The sequence below is a fragment of the Corvus cornix genome, chromosome 22 (genome assembly GCF_000738735.6).
Source record: "Corvus cornix cornix isolate S_Up_H32 chromosome 22, ASM73873v5, whole genome shotgun sequence".
Lineage (NCBI taxonomy): Eukaryota > Metazoa > Chordata > Aves > Passeriformes > Corvidae > Corvus > Corvus cornix.
Window position 1 is genome coordinate 3,601,829 of NC_046351.1, and position 14,927 is coordinate 3,616,755.

At 49.5% G+C, this 14,927-nt stretch overlaps 1 long non-coding RNA gene across 2 annotated transcripts in view; it reads left to right on the forward strand.

The window, feature by feature from the left end:
- The first annotated feature begins 239 nt into the window (after positions 1-239).
- Positions 240-14,927, forward strand: part of LOC120411181 — a 33,664-nt gene continuing 18,976 nt past the window's right edge. For both annotated transcript variants that reach the window (XR_005603572.1, XR_005603571.1), the window contains exons 1-2: positions 240-887; positions 2,409-2,549. This is a non-coding gene — a long non-coding RNA (uncharacterized LOC120411181). The remainder of the gene's footprint in view (positions 888-2,408; positions 2,550-14,927) is intronic.

Genomic DNA, 14,927 nt, shown 5'->3' on the forward strand with positions numbered 1-14,927 from the left:
TTTTTTGACTCCCCCCAGCTGTGTCCTGGGAAAAGCCCCCTGGTACCCAGGTACTGTTTTTGTTAGGAATTCTCCCATTTTAGGGACAGAGGAGGGTCCAGAGAGGATTACCAGGCCCACAGCTCTGCTATTCTCATTGCCAGAGCTGCACCTCCAAGGTACTTCATGAGTGCAGGAAACCATCCCAGGGAACGAGCTGGAGCCATGCATGGAATAGTTTGGGAATGTTCAGCAATCTCATCCAGTTTGATGTCAGGTTTTACAGGACTCTCCTTCCTAATCAACCTCATTAACTGCGGAATTCTTCTGCTGCTCCTTCAGGAGCTCCAAGCTCTCTGCAGGCCGCGGTTTGTGCAGTTGCAAACTTCAGTGCAGTTCCCAGCATTGAAGCCAACCCAACAATGGTTTCTTTGATACTGATATTCCTGGAGGGAAAAGCAAAGAAAAGGAGCCCTTCAAGAAACGCACTGGCCTCTTTCTCCCCCAGTCCCCTGCCCTCTCATCTCCAAAGGAATTTCTTGATTGTTCTTTCCAACACTGTTACAAACTTAGCTTCAAGGAAAGGGAAAAGAGCTTCTTTTTTTTGGGGTTTTTTTCTCTCTGCTCCCCCGAGTGCTCCTGTTTTGAGTCCTTCAGCCTGATCTCTGTTCAGCAGGGCTCCTTTGCTGACCACAAAGGCGGCAAAGAAACGCTTTGAGCAGAAGTTACTCGCGAACTTTTTTTTCCTCGTCTTCTCAGAAAATTTCCTAATGGTGTGGGAACATCAGGAGTTCAAGGTTGCTTTCCTGCAGCTTCCACTGTTTCTCAAGGCTTTGAAATCATGTTTGAAATCCCACAGACGTATCCACACAGCCCTGGGAGCAATTCCGAGCCATTTACTTCCAAAGGTGAGTCCTCTCAGGGAAGGCAGCGCAAGGAAGGGCTGCGGGGTGGGTGTAACAGGTCTCTAAGTGTTTCTTTGTTAGCTTAAGGAGCCTTAGAAGTCACCTGGGCTGTTTTCTTCCACCAAAAAAAAAGTGCCTGTTTATCACCACACCAGGTCTATTTGTGGGCCAGCTCAAGCAGAGTGAAACCTGCTCCTTCACCAGCTGTAATCTGGAATTGTTGCAGGGAAAAATCGAGTCGATCCTATTGATTTCTCAAAAGAATACACATTTTTGTTGTCTTTTTTTCTCTCCCATCTTCACTTCTTTTCAGTTCTCTCTCCCATCATTTCTTCCCCTCTTCTTTTTCCCTTTTGCAAAGCATCAGCGCCCAAAATGTCGGACCCAGCACCTTGGTTTGTTTAAAAATCAAACAAAAAGAGAGTTCTAACACCTCAATCCTCTCAAAAGCTCCGGATTAGGTGTCAGTCCCTAAAGAATGTAAATTAAAGACCTCTGTGGACTAGATCTGTTTATTCCAGCTGGGAATCTCACCCTGAGTTTGTGAATTCCTAAGTTCAGGTTCAGGGCAGGTTCAGGGTTTGATATTCTGGGGTAGAGCTGAGCCTCAGGTCAGCCCAGTGTTCTCACTTGGGGTTTTGTGTGATTTGTGTTTTCATGGGAGGAAGGATCATGGGCATCAGGGAATAACAAAACAGCTCTGAAGCAGCTGAGGTCCCCCAGCAGGGAAGAACCTCCAGGAGGACTCTGTGACACAACACACCAAATAAACACGAGTGGCACTGAAAATACAGCTCTGCTTTCCCAGGAGGGCACAGTTTGTGTCCTGTCCGAGCTCCTCAGCCAGTCAGTGAGTAAATGCCAGACCTGTTCTGTGTTTCCCAGCAGACTGACCCTATAAAGATTATCCTCAATTCCTCTCCTCCTGCCTCCGTTTGTTTCATCCCTGGAAGTGTCCAAGGCCAGGTTGAACAGGGCTTGGAGCAACCTGGGATAGTGGGAGGTGGCCCTGCCCATGGAACTGGCTGGGCTTTAAGGCTTCCCCCAACCCAAACCTTTCTGGGGCTCTGTGATTTAAATCTGGCACTGTCCAGGCCACATATCTAAAATGTTGGCTTTTTTCTCTGGTTTCTGGAAGGTGCTGAGGAGTGAGAAAAGATCAGTGGTACTGCTGGGTTCCTGCCGGCTCCGTGGCTCACGTGCATGAGCACAGACACAGGATGGCTCCAGTAATATTAAGCCAACGGCAAGGAGTTGAGCAGGGTCCTTGCTTAGAGTTCCACAGAAAGCAGTTCATTGCTACAACTTGTGAAGGGTTCTAGAGGCAAAGGACCCCGAACAGCGGCAGCTCGAGCTCAAGTACAGGGCTGTGGCTAACACCAGGAGCCAGCCGGGGAAGCAGAACTGGGGTCCATTGCCATAACCAAACATCCTGGGAGAGGCTCCTTTCCCTCACCATAACCGCGGGGTCTTTGGCACCAGAGACTGTCTTACCAAGAGCTCTCTGTGTCTCTTGTACCGCAGGTCAATCAGCCACCATACAGTGGCTCTGTGTTGGGACAACTGCTTAGGATTTTCATCAGGAGCCGTCAGGAAGCGTCACCTTAGCCCTCGGCAGATCCGTGACTCCAGCTGCCTCCGCAGACCAGAGCTCGCATCGGTCAGGTTGGTTTGTCAGAGGCCTCCTCTGGTGGATTCAAAACTCTCCTCAAAGGAGGCAGATGGAGCAAAGTCAATGCAAAGCCGGTTCTAAAGCTCGGCTCTAAATCGTAAAGAATCTTTGTGATTTGGGCTGGGTTACCTGCGTGTCCTGAAGGTTTCGAGAGTCCTGGAATGGTTTGGATGGGAAGGACCTTAAAGCCCATCCAGTGCCACCCCTGCCATGGGCAGGGACACCTCCCACATCCCAGGCTTCTCCAAGCCTCATCCAACCTGGCCTTGGACACATTTCCTCACTTTAACCCAATTATGCCCTGACTGACAGCAATAAAATGGGATATTTTGCTCTTTTCTTTGGCTTTGCAGAGATGTTGCTGTGACAACAACCTGTCCCAGCTATTAGAGAGTATCAGATGATGGAAAATGTTCTTTCCATTCCCCTCTCTCTCCTTTATTTGCTTTCTAACCTTGCCATGTGCTTTCTGTCCTGCTCAGGGATATTCTGCTCTCACCCCCTGTTCCTGCTGCTGGATTGGGGTCAGGAGGTGTCCCCAGGAGTGATAGACTGCAAAGGTGCAGCAGCAGATAAACCCTCCTCAAAACCACTTGTGAGAATGAAGCCAAGGGTATATATTTAGAAATCCATTTAGGTCTCCCCATCTTGCTTAAAATGGAATTGATAATAATAATAATAATACCTGGCTGGGCCGTGCACTTAATGAAAAGCAGCGAATGGGAAAGTTAACAAATGTAAAAGTTGAATTTTTTTATGGGAGCTTTGCTTTTCCAGGAAGCTTTTAAAGCCCTGTTCTCATTGGAAGCAATCTAGTGATACATTTAACAAATGTCAAGATGAAATGCTTCAGCAGAGATCAAAAGGAGCGAGGTTTTATTGTGCTGCTCTTGCAGCACTGATAGCCTGGATTGAACTTTCATGCTAAGGATCAATAGCTTTATTTGATCAAATATGGGGTGCTATCAAAGCCATCAGGCTCTACCTAAAGGACACTTCAGATTGAGCTGCCTCCCTCGAGAGCACTCGGGCTCTTCACTTCAGGCTTTGATATTTGCTCGTGTCCCTGTTTGTTTGGAAATTGGGTTTTAATTAATTTAAAACAAAAACCACGCTTGGGCTGTTGTCTGTTCCTGAGTACTCTCCACATTCCGTGGGGATCAAAGCCACCACGTGCACCAAAAGGCCAGTGCTGGTCCTGGGCTTGAAATTTGGTGGTGTTGGAAGGCTTCAAATCCCAAGGAATTCCCTAAAAGTGATGCAGTGAGGCTGGAAGGTCAAAGGGCCTCAGAGGGGAGGACGCCATACCCCTTGTGTTGATGGCCGAGGAGAAGGGGCAGAGATGCCTCTCCTGAGCTGGAAACTCAACAATTTGGCCCCAAAACTCAACAATTTTCCCCCAAATGTCCCCCCAGTCTTCCCCTCCCTCCATCCCACCTCCCCCATCGCTGATTAAGAGTTTTCCTGGTGAACTTGGAACAAACATTTGTGTTGATCAGCAGAAAATTTGGTGGCTTTAGAAGGCGTAAATCCCAAGGAATTCCCAGCAAGGGATGCAGTGGGGTGGAGGCTCAAAGGAGCATTGGAAGGGAGGACACAGCAGCCCCTTGTGCCGATGGCTGAGGAGGAGGGGAAGGGGCAGAGATGCCTCTCCTGAGCTGAGATCTGAAGAACTTGGCCCCAAAACTCAACAATTCGTCCCCAAAACTCCCCCGAGTGTTCCGCCCCTCCATCCCACCTCCCCCATCGATGATTAAGAGCTTTTTGTGGTGAACTTGGAACAAACATTTGTGTTGATCAGCAGGAAATTCGGTGGTGTTAGAAGACTTAAATCCCAAGGGATTCCCTAAAACTGGTGCAGTGAGGCTGGAAGCTCAAAGGAGCACTGGAAGGGAGGACACCACAGCCCCTTGTGCCGATGGCTGAGGAGAAGGGGCAGAGATGCCTCTCCTGAGATGGAAACTCAACAATTTGGCCCCAAAACTCCCCCAAGTCTTCCCCTCCCTCCATCCCACCCCCACCATCGATGATTAAGAGCTTTTGGCTGGTAAACTTGGAACAAACATTTGTGTTTATCGGCAGAGCTGCCGAAAGAGGAAAGCGGTGGGAGCAGGTGGAGGTGGCGGGGGGAGAGGGAAAGAATTGGAAGGACACGGGGAGGAGAAGGAACAAACACCAGAAGTGAGCTTCCCCCCACACTTGAGAGCAGCTTGGCTAAAGGAGTGTTTCAGCTCCAATAAAAGGAATGGCAGAGGCTGCAGGAAGTGGAGAGGGCTGGGATGTGGTGGCAGGTCCTGGTGGGTGGAGAGGGGGTTCTGTAAAGCCCTCGGAGCATCTGTTTTCCTCTGACAATGGCCCCTGAGCCTTACGGCTGATTCTTGTGACAAAAAAAGGGCTTCAACTTCTCCCGAGCTGGATGAGCTGCGGGGTTTGAGGAGCTCACCTGTGTCCAGGTGAGGATCTGTGTGGATGAAGGAGCTGGGGGATGAAGCACCTCTGCAGGGATGGGTGTTATGCTGGTGATGAGAACCTGTCCTGTCAGCAGAGATGAAACACCAGGGCCTCCCTAGTGAGACTGGAGGTGGGGTTTAGCCCTGAATCCCAGCTCAAAGAAGTGTCAACACCCCTGGAAGTGACATTACAGGCAGAAATGTGGCTTTTCTCCTTCCTCCTGCCCCATCTTCGCTGCTTTCTCAGCTTAATTTCAGCACGAGACAGTCAGGAAGGAGGCTGGGAACAAGCTGGAGAGGAAAACTCTGCGGTGCTGGTGGTGCTGGGAGCCCAAGAGGCTGAAGATTTGAGGGAATATTTCAACGGTGCATTAAATCAGCCTGCAGTGAACCCGGCTTTATTTCACTCGTTGCTGCAGAGCTTGTTTGGTGCTGTTCCAAACAAATCAACAACCAAATAAAAGGCTTGGAATCCCAGAAGGATTCCGGTGGGAAAAGAGCTCTGAACCCATCCCTGCCAGCCTCAGGGCAGGGTTGGATGGGATATCGGGAAGGAATTGTTCCCTGTGAGGGTGGGGAGGGGCTGGGATGGAATTCCCAGAGAAGCTGTGGCTGCCTCTGGATCCCTGAAAGTGTCCAAGGCCAGGTTGGACGGGGCTTGGAGCACCCTGGGACAGTGGGAGATGTCCCTGCCATGGCAGGGGTGGCACTGGACGGGATTTAAGGTCCTTCCAACTCAAACCATTCCATAATTCCATAAATATCCACTATTTTGAGCTCAAACCTGCCCTGTGCAGGGGTCTGAGCCTGCTCAGTGGGATCTGGAATCTGGGGACACTGTGGCAGTGACATTGGGAATAACCCCTCTCTTGCCTTGGCAGTCTGAGTGTCCCCTCGAATCTTCAGCCTTGAGCACAACAATCCACTGAGAACGACAAAAATGCAGAGGATTGTTCTGGGCCAACCACCCTGAGAGCAGGAATCGTTATTTCCTTAACCAGATTTACTAATTATGGGGGTAATTAGAGCCACTGAGCAATGGCTGCTGCCTTTCTCCAGCCTCTTTAGATTTCGGGGGGGGTCCTGCTGATCAGTTTTAGTGTTTTCCCTCCTTTTAGCTGCAGTGGAATCTGTATCCCTGCCCTTGCAGACACACCCCAGTCTTCCCTAATTAAATCCCCTGGGAAAGCGAAAGATTCGGCAGGTGATTGTTTAAATACCCCCTAAAATTAGCAACTGTTGAAGAGAATCCTCATTTAATCTGGAAAGACAAGAGGAAACGTGATCCCATTGAATGGGAAATGGCATAACAGGGCACACAAGGTGGAGTTCGCTGTCTTAAGTGTCAGCAGGTGTTTAGGGCCTCGAAACGGGAGCTAAATTCCTCAGAGGAGTAGTCCTGGATCTCTTTATGGGGATAAATTTCATCTCCCAGCAATGCCCGTCCTGACTGAAATAAACTGCTGGATGGAGTTGCTGTGCCTGGGAGGAACCGTTCTGGAAGGGGGATGAGCGATGCTGCAGAGATTTCTCTCCTGGTGGATTCAGTTCCGTTCATACCCTCCCAAGCACTCCAGGAAAAATGCTCCTGGTTTACATATTCCAGCCCAAAAGAGCCGAGCAGTCAGAGCTGTGCTGGGAAGTGATGGAAAACCCGGATCTGGGTATACGTTACTGCCTGCATCGCATTCCAGGACACCGGGAATTAAACACCTCACCTTAGTGGTCTCCCCTGACCATTAAGAGTCTCCTTCTCTCCGTTTGCTCTTTGTCATCTGGACATTTTGTCTTTTATCTCTTGGAGATGCCGTGAAAAATAAATTATTTCTGCAAATCTCCAGAAAGGAGAGCTTGGAGCCATAAAAAACCCATGGAGGAGCTTTAATTGGATCTGGGGGAAGGTTTGGGGGAATGTGCTGGAAATCAGGGGTAGGAGCTCTCAGGGAACAACCAAGGACCTGACAGAATGGTGGATGGATGCTGGGTAAGTGAGGACAACCTGCCCTGGGCACCGTGGATCCGACCCTCGTGAGGGAAGAGAAGGGATGGAAGAGGGAAATAGCCAGGAAAGATGGAATTGCTCTGTTTTGGAGCTCAGGGTGTCCTGAAAGTGTGGCTGCCCCATCCCTGGAAGTGCCCAAGGCCAGGCTGGATGGGGCTTGGAGCACCCTGGGATAGGGGAAGGTGTCCATGGCAGAGGGTTGGAATGAGATGATCTTTAAGGTCCCTTCCCACCCAGTTCCATGATTCCATGACACAGCCGGGCTGTATTTCCGAGCTTTCAGTTCTTTGCCTCCAAAATTGACTTTTCATCTGCAAAATTGCCCCTTGGAGGGTTTGCTCTGCCACAACAACACTTCTGATGGTGTGACCTGTCCTTTCCTCCTTTCCAGGCTCACTGATGGTTCTCGAAAGGATTTTTATGGGATTTGAGTTATTGGGGTTCATCAATCAAACCTGAAGGGAATTAGGGATGGAAACTGTGCTGATTCCAAAACAAATCCCCGAGCTGGGGTGTGAAATCCCAGATCCCATGTGCACATCCCTGCTGCTGGTGGGTTGTTTCCAAGGGATTTTCAAAAGCGTTGTTTTTCAATTCCAACATTTATGCCTTTGTAGGTATTTTGTCTGTTGGATCGAGAACACAAAAATGTCACTTCCAAAATTTCCTCCAGCTCCTCCTTAGGAGGAATTGAATATCCTAAATCTTCCTTTAGTCCCTGAATCCTTGGCAATATCTTTCTCCCACTCAGCTGAGCGGGAGGGCTGATTCCAGAATGTTTAATAAAAAGAAAATGGCATTTCAGGCTTTGCTGATGCAACACTGCATGGAGCTGTCACTTCCCTGCTCCCTGCAAACAACCTGGGATAAAACACCCGGAATCTGGGAGCTGCAAATGGAAAATTCTTCTGGCTCCAACCCACTTCCCTTTGTTGCATCAGCAGGAGGAGTATTTCTGGAGGAGGCAGAGTGACAGATTGGCATCCCTGCCCAGGCACGTGACTCCCGATTTATCTTCCGATGGATTCCGTGGAGTCTGGAGGTGTCAAAATAAAGGAAAATAATCCCGAGCTCTTCCAAGCAGCTCCACTGTGAGGCAGCTGATTGGTGCTGTCACTTGTTACAGGGTGAGCTGCACCGACTTCTCAGGGTGGATCCGCCCGTCCTGGAGCTGAGAGGAGCTGAAATTCCACATTCCATGGGAGTTCCAGTTGTCAGATCAAAGGAGCATCTGTCAGCTCCGATTTGCTGCTGCTTCCTGAAATTTTCAAGGGCTGAATCCTCCACCATCCCCATCCAGGTGTCAGCTTTGCAACACTCTGAATCCAACCTGTTGCCTTTTGATAAATGTAGCCCAAAAAAGTTCATTTTAAATGTCAGGGAACGTGCCTGACATAGCCCAGGAAAACCGGGAAATGGGAATCATCAAAATTCCCAACCCACCCAGCTGATTTCACTCCTTGTTTGGCTTCGTTTGCCTATTTCTGCCACTTAAGAGCAGCAAAAAGCCAAGCTCGAGGCTGACAATCTCAGTTCCTTTTAATTAGGTTTAAATCCTGCAGGATTGAAGTCAATAGCTGGGAATTGTCTCCATGGCTGCAGTAAATCATTGGGAATTCGATTACTGGAAGAGACAGTCCCGAAATACAGGTTGGTGCTTGCTCTGACTCAGTAGGTGTTTAATGAGGTAAATGCAGGCGATTCTTCCATTTTCAGTGTTTCTGTGCAATTTTTTTGCATGTATTGGCCCAAAAAAATGTAAAAATTTGGGAGCTGGCCTGCTAAATACCTGAATAATAAATACTGAAGGGTTTTATTACATTATAATAAAAATATAATATACAAATACTATAAAAAATAACCAAGTGCGTGCAGAAGTTCCAAAAAAGATCAGAAGTGCATCCATTAAGAAGTTAGGGTAGCACAAATTTTGCCATTTTTCTCTGTATTTAATATTAAAAATATTAATATTAAAAATATTTAATATTAAAAGTTAAATGCCATTAAATTAAGCTTTGGAAAGTGAGCTCAAGACATCAAAGTGATGATACAGGGAGAGAATATTTTGGTTGTCCTGGTCTCTGCTGTCACATCCTTCTCCTGCCCATCCTCTTGGAGAGGTAAATTCCCAAATTCTCCTTTCAATGTGTGATCTCAGCTGGCACAGGAATTGCCTACGGATGGTCAGCTTGGGTCTCTTCTTGATCTCCAAGTGGGAATTTCTCAGTGACTTTTGGCAGCGGTCAGTGTCTACTCATCCATAAAATCATGGAATTGTTTAGCTTGGAAAAGCCCTCTGAGGTCACCGAGTCCAACCGTCCCCAGCACTGCCAAGGCCACCCCAATCCATGTCCCCAAGTGCCACATCCATTGGGAAATCCCCCCAGGAATGGGGGCTGCCATGGACAGGACAACCCTTTCCATGCAGGAATTCTGCCAACATCCAACCTGACCCTCCCCTGGCACAGCTTGGAGCTGTTCCCCCTCCTCTGTCCCTTGTTGTGCCATGTGGGCATGGGTTCCTCTGCTTCCATTCCCTCCAATTCATTTCTCTGCCAGTTGCAAAAGTCCAGAAGGAATGTTTTGGGTGGAAAACCGGGATCTGAGTGGAAGAACAACACAAGCAGAAGGCTCTGGCTGATGCCAGTAAATTCCTCATCACTGTAACTTCTCCATAAACATGAGCAGAGAAGGATTCAAGGGGAAGAAAGGACTAATTTTGAAGTGATTGAGTCAAAATTCCTTCGCACGGAATTTTTTACACGGTGCTCCTGGGAAAATCTGGCGGCAAATTTAATGGGAATGGATCCCAAACACACCAACATTTGTGTGGGTTGAACTGGAAGGGGTTTAGTGGTGGCTGCACCTCATTTCCCAGGTTAATAACGAGAGGTTGGTGTCTCACAGACTGGATTTCAGCTGGATTTGTGTGTGTGGGACACGGATACAATCCCAGGAATAAACTCCAAGGGCTGAGCCTCCCCCAGCACGAGTCAGGAGGAGCGAGACAGGAAAAGCCTGAGAGAGCAGAAGGGATGTGGATGGCAAAGGACAGGAGCGGATTTGGCATTGATTTGGGATTAGAGCTCCTGGGATTCAGCCAGCTGTGAGCCCTGATGCTGCTTTTGGGTGGAATCCCTGGAAGTGGGGGAGCAGGGTTAGGTTGGGGTCACTTCAGCCTATTAAACTTTTATAGGGGGATCCTTTCTTTTTGCTCCATTTCTGTTCCAGATGGACAAAGGGCAGGTTTAGGTGGGGTATTGGGAAGGAATTCTCATGTGTGTATCATTAGGATAAGGCTGGAGCTGCTCTGGAGCAGGGCCGGGAGAGCTGGGAATGTCCAGCCTGGAGAAAAAAAGAGCTCAGAGCCCCTTGCAGGGCCTAAAGGGGCTCCAGGAGAGCTGGAGAGGGACCTGGGACAAGGGATGGAGGGACAGGGTGAAAGGAGACAGTTTTAAACTAAAAGAGGGGAGATTTAGATGGGATATTGGGAAGAAATTCCTCCCTGTGAGGAGGTGAGGCCCTGGCACAGCTTTCTGAGGGAAGCTGAGGCTGTGCCATCCCTGGATGTCCCACTCCAGACCCTTGTCCCAAGTCCCTCCTCAGCTCTTCTGGAGCCCCTTTAGGCCCTGGAAGGTGCTCTGAGGACTACCTGGAGAGGGCCTGGAGTGCCAGGACAAAGGGGAGCAGTTTTAAATGAAAAGAGGGGAGATTTAGATGGGATATTGGGAAGAAATTCCTCCCTGTGGGGGTGGTGAAGCTCTGGCTGCCCCAGGCCTGGACGTCCCACTCCAGTGTGTGAAACAAGGATGTTCTTCTTCATTCCTCATCAGAGAGCAATTCCAGGAGGGGAGGAGAGAAAGGCAAAGTGGAGCAGTGCAGCAAGGCCAGGCCTGGCTTTGTTGGCAATTTCCTTCCTTATTTCACCACACAAATAATCGAGTGTGAATATCGGGAACGTGGCGCCATTTCCCGCAGGATCCGGACCCGCCTCACCTGTTTCAGATATTTCTGTATTGGAGCTGTCAGTGTTTCCCACTCTGTCAAGGCTGAAACAACCACAGGATCCAGGGATGAAAGAGGAGACTTGAAAAGGCAAAGCGAGCAGCGTTAGGCCCATTGAATTTAAATGTGCTGGATCCAGCCCAACGTTCCGGCTCCGCTGTGTCCGTGCAGAGAGAGGGGAGGGGATTTAAAGCAGGCCTGGCTGAAGATGAGGGGAATTGGAATCAGCAGAGCTTTGGGATGGGTCTGTACTCAGCTCGTTGCACTCGCAGATGAGGAGGGAGGGAGCTGTGGCAGCAGTGCTTGGGAATGCTGGCTTAGCTGGGGAGATTCCCGTGCCTCAAACAATGGGAAAAGTGCTTCCTGGTGGGGCAGAGAGGAGGGAATGATGAAGGGAATTTGGGATTTGCCCTCGGATGGCTCTGAGAAGGACAGCTCAGCTCTGTCCCACTGCAGGGATTGTCCTGCGGGTGTTGATGGAGCTGCTGGGCTCCAAGTGGATGTGGGTCCTGCCCGGTCTGCCAGGTGCTTCCACACACTGCGAAACATCCCGGGAAAGCTCCTCAGGGGACAGAACCTTTTATTTGTCAGTTCAGAGCTGGCAGAAAACAGGGACAGGGGAACTGTGGGACAAAGTCATCACTGGGTTAACCCCAGTGACAGAGGGTCCCTGTGAAGCGCCTCCCCGGCTGGTGTTAAAGTTCAGGACAAAAAAAAGGGATTGTAAAAGGTGCTCCAAGGGCTGGAGCCCCTCTGCTCTGGAGAGAGGATGGGAGAGGTGGGAAGGTCCAGCCTGGAGAAGGGAAGGCTCCAGGGACACCTCAGAGCCCCTTGCAGGACCTGAAGGGGCTCCAGGAGAGCTGGAGAGGGACTGGGGACAAGGGATGGAGACACAGGACACAGGGAATGGCTTCCCAGTGCCAGAGGGCAGGAATGGATGGGATATTGGGAAGGAATTCCTCCCTGGGAGGGTGGGAAGGAGCTGGGATGGAATTCCCAGAGCAGCTGTGGCTGCCCCTGGATCCCTGGAAGTGCCCAAGGCCAGGCTGGAGCACCCTGGGACAGTGGGAGGTGTCCCTGCCCAGGGCAGGGGTGGCACTGGATGGGTTTAAATGTCCTTCCCAACCCAAACCAAGATTCCATGGTTTTATAGGACCTTCCATTCCAGGCTATTGGCCTGTGATTGGAATTTCCACGTGAGAGATTTAATAAAAGCCACCAGAGCTCATTGTGCGATTTAATAAAACCTCAGAGCCCTGGGATTAGGAAGATGCAGCCCAGAATAACCCATGGAGCTCCTGATGACTGGGAGACAATTCCTGCTCCAGCCCCACCCATGTGAGTGGGATTTCACAGCAGCTGCTGTGCTTAAGGTTTTCCTGAGGCAGAAGAAAAGGGAGGCAAAACCTTGGAATATAATTAAATCTTTTGGATCTTTATGGATTCAATTACTGAGGGAAAAACAAGGAGATTTGGGTGATACAATGTTCCCACTCAGGAATCTTTGGGGGTTTTCCAGATGATTTTCCCGTTTGCTTTGTTTTCTTTTTTTCATTTAAGGGGTTTTTTGAACAACAAGGTGTTTTTCAGAACAAGTTTTCCATCAGCTGAGGAAGGATCTTGTTTGGTGCCAGGGGAAAAACCTGCATTAGCAGGAGCAGAGCAACATTGTTTGGATGGAATTTCTGTTTGGATTCCAAACCCGATGCTGAACAAGCCGCAGTATTTGTTCTCCCTGTCTTTGCAATCCCCACGGAAAACCTCAGGGAGCTGCACGGCTCTTTCCTCTGCTGCTTACTCCTGTCTCTACTTCCAGGGAAAAGAGTCTGGGTGGGAGGTTAAACTACTCAGAGAAGCTTCCAGAGGCAAATCTTGGTAGTCCCACCATTCCCAATCAGTTGTTATCAATCTGGGGGAAAATCACCCGGAATTAGATAAAACTCCCTCAATAATTCCCATTGCAGAGGGGGCTGGAGTTAAGGAATGACCACTCTTGGGGTTAATTTTCAGCAGGGTTTGGTTTTCTCTCCCTGCTCCCCTCAAAGCGCACTTCCAGAGCTCTTAATGACAGGGAACTTGTTGGATGGAGCCACCCCCTGTAATGGGATATTCCAGCAATTTATTCCCCACAAGATTTTATACCCAAAAAGGAGAACTTTGGGCAGCCTCGAGGGCAGCTGGGAAAACCCTCCCCGTAGACAAAAATCTCTTCACCAAGGAAAATTTTCCTCCAGGATGTGTTTTTGGGGCTGTGGGAAATGGAAGCAGAATGCTGCACACTCAGAAAAGTTCATTTATTTGACAGGAGAACTCCAAATTCACCCTTCCCCTGCTTGACGCGAGCGAAAAAAAATTGGAATTTGAGGTCTTGGAGGTTATTTTAATTCAGAGCAAAAACTGTGTTTGAGGTCAGCTACCCTTTGGATTCGGTATTTGTGCAGAATATTCCTGAACTCCTCTTTCCGGGGTTCAGCAGGGATGAAGCAGCAGGGAGTGGTTTCTTTGTTCCCTTCTCCAGACCATTTTTAGCCGGATTTTACCTGGACTCTGCCTCTCCTGCTCTCCCCAAAGGCAGCAACCTCTTGGATTGGAGACCAATCCTTTTCTTTCCAGACACATGGAATGAATTCCAGCACTGCCAGTCCCTGTTTTTCTGCCTGGGGTGCTGCTCCCTGTTGTTTTAATGGACTAAAACAGAGTTTGGAACTTGCTCTCATCTCCTCTGAGCCCTGAAATCCTGGAGTTTTCCATCAGTGGAGTTTTTCCACCCCTAAAGTGATTTTCCCTCCCATCCCAAGAAATGGCAGCTCCATGGAGTCCTGCCCTGCTCCTGAGCCCAAGCTGGGATGTGGAAATTTATTTCTATTTTAAATTTGTCTCTTAGTTCTGACCCTCTTTGCCTCTCAGCAGTGGGAATTTGTGAGCTCATGGAATCCTGGAATGTCCTGGGTTGGAAGGTCCATCCAGTGCTACCCCTGCCATGGGCAGCAACACCTCCCACTGTCCCAGGGTGCTCCAGCCTGGCCCTGGACACTTCCAGGGATCCAGGGGCAGCCACAGCTGCTCTGGGAATTCCAGCCCAGCCCCTCCCCACCCTCATTCCTTCCCAAGATCCCATTTAAATCTCCCCTTTCCCAGTGGGAAGCCGTTCCCTGTGTCCTGTCCCTCCAGCCCTTGTCCCCAGTCCCTCTCCAGCTCTCCTGATGTTTGAGCCTCTGATTCCAAGCAGTGCCTCCAAATGAGTAGGATCTCTTCAACTGCATGGAAAATTCTGGATTTTTCAGTTCCAGAGCACCAGGGTTCCTGAGAAATTGGAATTCCAGCCTTGTGTCCTTCCGTATTTACCGAGGAGCTGAGGAATTGTAAACACGGAATGATCTTCCCTGGGACTCATTAAAACCTGGGACCGAGGTCCTGCTTTGATTTTCCTCGTCTGCACAGCAATCATTCCGATGAAACCTGGCAGCAGCATTCCCAGCAGCGCTCAGCATCCTCCCAAATGGATAAAAATCGGGATTGTTTGGTTATTTTCCAGCTAATCAAAATTAGGGATGCATCCTGGATGGATGCTGGTACCTGGGGCTCCTTTTCCTCCTCTCCTCCTGCTCCTTGTGCATTTCAACACTGCCAGGACAGGCTGGAATTGCACATTTTGCAATCAGGGCATGTTTTTCCAAGCCTTGCCAGCCTTGGAGCCCCTCTGGATTCAGGGAGGTGCAATCACACCTGGGAAATCCGAATTTCCACGGTGATAAGGCTGGAACAGGAATGGATCTGGGACAGGAATGGATCTGGGACAAAATGGATAAATCCTCGCTGGGAAGGGTTGGATCAAAGGGAGACACCTCTTCATCCACCCTGGGCTGGAGCTGGGAGATACAAAATCCCCTCCCTGACATCCTCATTCCTGAGGG